Raw genomic sequence first — 6,023 nt, 5'->3', positions numbered from 1 at the left:
CGACTAATTTAAAGTGGAGCACTGTCTCGTATTTTGTCTGTGACACAACTCGGATCGCAACCGGGCAGCAAATTAGAGGAGTCATGTTCGGCCTAGAAATCCTCTCCTCCTGCATGAAATAGAAAATGTTTCTGTCAAACAAGGAGCCTAGACTACACAGTGTGGTGTTAGATGAGATGGACGGACTTTTGTCACACCGCGCCATCAGAAACACATTTTCTACTGTAATGTACCGTTATTTTTGAAAACAGCTAAAAAGGTTGAGAAAAAAAGATAAACAGCAAGCTGTTCTATGTGTTTTGTTACTAGAGTCGGCATCTCATTGTTCACGTGGCTCGCAACGGGCCACAGAAACCACTACAGCCATTAATCAGCTGTTCACAAGTTGCCTGTTTCAGAGATAAAAGGTCCGAATCCACATATGACAGTTAAAGTCGCTGATTGGTTACTGTTTGCATGATATTTCCGTTCGTTTTAAAACATTTTACGCTTCACTGCATTGTTTAGATGAGTTTTATTCATACATACTCATAACCTTATGTCTTAAATGTCTCCATTCTTTGTTATGTAACAGTTAAAAATAATCAGAAAAAGCTCTTAAAAGACTTAATAGGAAACTTAATAGGAAACATTAAATGACATGTAGACGTGCCGGTTTCATCACTCAGCTACACGTCTGTCTATACACGTCTCCACAACCAAACGTCTTTAATTGTTTAACAGCGGAGAGGAAAGGCAAAGGTTATACTCTATGCATTTCACCGGTGCAGGCTGCATGAGTCGCAGTATTTCAACATGTCCCTGCTATTAGGAAGGTCAAATCCAAGGTCAAAGAGAGTTGATATAAGATTTGAAATGTTACTTTTCTTATTTCATTTAAGCCTTTCACCAAAATAGGGTGACTATTTAAAGTGGCCATCTGATCACGATACCTAAATGTAAAAGTCGAAATGTGTTTCATTCTCCGGTATTATTATAAAGTCTGACTAGATTTATTTTTAAAAGCATTTTTGCCGTAGACCTGATTTTGTTAAAAGTTTGTTAAAATGTTAAATACAGCAGCATTAGAGTTTTTATACTTAGAGATTTATAGTATTTTAATACAATTTATGCTTATAAACCGTCGATAGAGCTGCCAGTCTGTAAAGTAACAGTTGTAGCGCTGTTACATCAGCTGCTATCTATAAAGTCTCACCGTGAATTAAGCTGCACTCAAGTACTTAAAGTAGGTTTTCTTCTTTTCTAAATTGAATGCAAACAAGAAAGCTTTAATAAGGTAGGGGATTAGAACGGCCTTATTGCTCCTGTGGAACATGGTGAACTGTACTGACTCTATGTGTGTCAAGTGCCTCCCTTCTTCCCTGCCACAATTATCCTGTTGCCCTCTCATTGGATACCGCTCATCCCGCTTTTCAAACCTTTCTCTGAAGTGCACAGTTAAATAAAGCCAATCTGAAATCTGTCACAGCGCCTGGACGAGCTCACAGCGAGGTCAGGAAGTGTCTCAGCACTAAACAGCCTGTCACCACAGAGGTGACACCAAATCCAGGGTGTTTCCCTAACACTTCGGCATGCAGATTGTAATGGGAAATTCACAGCAAATTACCACACATTTGCCCTGGGCTTTAGTCATTTATAATATCAGAGATCACAGCCTGGGGAATGAAACCAATGCTGAAAGCATCCACAAGATAGAGAGCAACCCACTCCCAGAAAGTCTGTACAAAAATACACACAATGTCCAGATTTGTGTTTCTCTGTAGGCCATACTGCATAAGCCACGGTCACAGGACGGACATGTGCGACCTCTGACGTAACTCACTGGACATATTTTCTTTAACTGGCTCGTTATGATAATGTAGCTCGGGTTGCAGTGTTGGGATTTCACCATCACGCTCTGAATAAAATGGGGCTGACAGCAAAGATAAAAGCTAACAGTATAAGTGCATAGCTTAGCATTAAATGATACAGAACTCAAGGTTATATTTCAGATCTTGCAAGTAAAAATAAGATTTCACATGAGAACATGTGGCTCAGTCTAAAATCCCTTTAAAATAAATGTATATAACATGATGGTTTGGGGTGAGAAATAACAAAAAAAGGCTTCACCGAGCTTTACAGATGACACACAATGGCTAACATGTTGGTGTGGATGACTTAGAAAAGATAATGAGATGTAAAACGAAACAATAAAGAAATCAAACAAAAATGAGAAATCATAATTTATTCAAAACTTGTGATTCATTCTTTACATAAACACAAGATCTCAGTTACAAAGTGTTGTCATACATTTGAAATTCAACTAAAATCAAATACCCAGTCGTGAAAAAAAGGAAACTTTGATTCAATAAATAAATAACAGAAATGTTTTCAAGCAAACTGCAGCAGGCGATACGTGGATTATCTTTAACATATCAAAAACACCGTGTCACCGGGTAAGATTTTACACTGCAATTTTACTGCAACGTCTCTGATTTCTGTCTTTTTTATTTGGTTTTCTTTTTTACAACTAGATTTCATAAAGTTCTTTGGGTTTTGTTTTTTTCCCCTCTCTGAGGTTTAATATCGTGTAAGCAGATTGTGGCCTTTCTGATGCTTTAAAACACATCGAAGATGAATTTTGGACTTGGTTTTTTTTGTGTGTCTGTGTGTTCAGAAAGAAGCCAAAGTGCATTTTGGAGGCGACAAAGCTGTGAATTTGCCTTGGCATCCTCAATTAGAGTCTGTGCTGAAAGATTGCCGTTTCGGACACAAACGATCCCAAAGCAATATCAATATCAATAAATTATCAATAAAGTTTGATCTTAAAAGGGGAGGCACTCCGCCTTCTTCTTGAACACAGCTTTAGAACAATTTTTAACCCTCGACATCATCAGTGCGATTTTTTTCCACCCAAAAAACTTAAATAAATTCATGATTGATACAAATTAAAACTCATATGCGAGTTTAGCTTTATTACAACCCTAACCCTTATACCAGAAGTTTCTGGCAACTACTTCAAGGTTCAGTCTTTACCGGGTTAATGGGTCTGGCTGCACTATGATTTAAAATATAGTGAAACACGTTTTCTACTTTTTAACCGAAAATACAGACAGAGCACATCCCCACTGCTTTACCCATTTCAGCTGCCCTTTCCCTCTTTACACAGACTGTACTCTTACATCCAGCACAAGAGAAAACTCGATTATAATTTACAAAAAGCAGCATATCGCTAATAATTAAAAAAAAGACTGGTGCAAAAAAAGAAGTGGGGGGAGGTGTTACTACAAGCTCATCAAACCCCAAACAGGAAGAGTAATACGATTATATCATCAAAAGAAGCCAAGTCCACAATGCTTTTTAGCTACTCTACCTGATAGCACAAAATATGTAGATTTTTGTCAGAAATTGACAAGAAAAACTAAACTGGTGGAATCAGCTTAGGCTAAAGAGCAAGCGTTCAGTCATTAAGGTTTAAGGTCGGCTTCCCAGTTCATCAGCTCGGATGACTTTAAATTAAAGATTTACAGCATACTGCTAACAAGCTGAAGCCACTTGTTCCACCTCAAAATGGGAGAAAAGAAAAAAATTGTCCTTTAAGCGTTTGTTCTTCTAAACCCAACACCCACAACTGAGCAGGAGTCTGAGAGGACGGTTTGTATTGTAGACATTCACACAGAGACGGCCAGTCAACACATACCAACTGCTTTAAAAAAAAAAAAAGAATAGTGCATTTACACTGTGGCAATACTGTGCAGAGAACAGTCAACGTTAGTGACAGTGTGCTAAAAATCGGCTCACCTTTTTATTTCTCCTGAGTCACTTTCTTCTAAAATATCATGAGGGAACTAAATGAAGGAATAAAAGGTAAGAAATGAGCCTCGGCCTGGTTGGCAATGAAAATTTGCTGACACAAGCCTCGAGTCAAACTGCTTTCGCTGCCAACTGTATCTCTACACCTCCTTCTTTCTCAAAGACTGCAGTTTAAACAGCACAGCAGCCACAGACAAGGACATACAATCATTTGGGGAAGTGTTAGTTTGAGGGAAGTTTGAGTTTTCTTGAATTTATTTGAAGTTTTGACCAGTTTTCATATATTGCAATCATTTTGTGGTAATATGTAGGTTTTGAGATGTATTTTTTCACCCTTTTCCATCATCTTGGAATTTTAGAGTTGGCTAGACTGGTAGATATCCAGTTTGCTCCAATTGAGTATAAAGAATATGATCAAATCTTCCCACTGGTGAAGGTGGAACCAGTTTGTTTTTAGCTGTTTGCACATCAAAAGAAAGGGAAAAGTGGCTGATTATCTGCTTGTTGACTAGTCGGGTGTCTTTGGCTAAACTGAAGCTCCGTGCATTTAGTAAAACATGGCAAAAATCATGTTAAAGGTAAAAAATAAGCTCTCAGGAGCGCTCTGTGCAACTGCACATTACTGACATCAATCTGCATTTCAGCAATGACTGCAACGCATTAAAGGTCCCTGTCGATTTCAACCCTTTCTGGACCTGCACAGGAACCCTGTGTATTGATCTCCATCAGTCTTACACTCTGGTATTAGTCTCTTTCCCCTTCTCTGACCTTTGACCCTCTGTCCCAAACAGGGCCAGTCGTGCTGATATACAAAGTGCTCCTCAGAGTTCACCCTTGTCAGGCGGGATGGGTGACACAAACACCACGCTCTCCTGCCGAGTGTAAACGAGACGTTGTCACAACGTTCTTTTAAAGTGTTTACACTGGCTGCGGATTTATGCAGCGCACGGCGTGCCATGTCCCGCCGGAGCGTCTCTAACCTAAACACAACCCTCTAGTGGAGCTGGCTTTGGCCCATGTATGGGACGAGTGTTTACCCCGCACCCATCAGTCTGACTGGTCCCAGGCGAAGCAGAGCCTTTGCTCCGCCAGGCAGCACTGGATGCGAGCTGGGACGATGCCCGATGGAAGATGAACAAGCTCTTAAACTTCCACATGTAGGACGGCGGATTCTGGGAATGGATTAAATGAAGCGTTGTCCACTCAGCATTATCTTAAGTACCACTCCGTCACCCTCGTTTACACCCGAGTTCTTCTCTGATTATGCAGGAGGAACACCAGAGCGGCGGCAAAGACCGTAAACTAGGTCAGCTCATCAGACAGAGGCGGCTGGAGGCGTTACGGTGGGTTCACGCGGCACCCGCGTGTGGCTGGACAGGAAGCCAGTTATGTGAGAAATTCACCAGCGGTCAAAGAAGCAATCAGATTTTTGGATTTCATCACTACCAAGAGTTTTTATCTGAGGTTATTAGATACATCTGTCTGAAATTCTTCTATTTGATCCCTTTTCCCCCATGAATCAGTTCATTAAGATTACATTTCACATGTCAGAAATGTCAACGTGTCTTCAAAATGCTGCATAATAATGATAATTAGACAGAAAAAAAATATTTATCAAATACTGTCAGCACCATTAATGGTTAGGGAATCAAATGTCATTATTATACATATTTGTTTTCCATTCATTTATTAGAGGGATTAGCGAACTGGAAACATGAGGTTGGAGTCTTCTAGGGGGCATTTTCCTCACTCTATTTTAAGTTTTTAGGAAGCACCAATAAGCAAAATAATAATTAACTGCACCCCTGATCGAAATGTGCAGTTAGCATCGTTTCAAATTTCATTGAAAAGCTGATGCAGTGTGAACACAGAATGGGATATGTGGATAGGTAGCAGGACATATTTAATCATCTAAAATCATCACACAGCCCTGAGGAATCTTGTTTACATACTACGTACATTCATGGCTACAGTGCAAAGAACAAAAAAGGAAAAAAAGACAGGACTAAAATTTTAAATTCATCCAAATTTGTTCAGAATTTAATTATTATGCAAATCGAAAACGTCACAACTCCGTTAAATTCTTAAAAATCCTCAGAAATAAATATGCAGTGTTATAAGAACCATAAAATTTGTGTGATAAGAAGGCCACTTTGCATTTAAACGATGACAACTACGACACAACTCATGAACTCATCTATCGCCTGAGCGGACGATTTCCAGACTAATTA

Source organism: Diplotaxodon limnothrissa, linkage group LG19, assembly GCF_057381915.1.
Source record: "Diplotaxodon limnothrissa isolate DT_005_m linkage group LG19, D_limnothrissa_male_GT1.1, whole genome shotgun sequence".
Taxonomy (NCBI): domain Eukaryota; kingdom Metazoa; phylum Chordata; class Actinopteri; order Cichliformes; family Cichlidae; genus Diplotaxodon; species Diplotaxodon limnothrissa.
The sequence above is the reverse complement of the archived record's forward strand: the minus strand, read 5'-3'. Positions refer to the sequence as shown.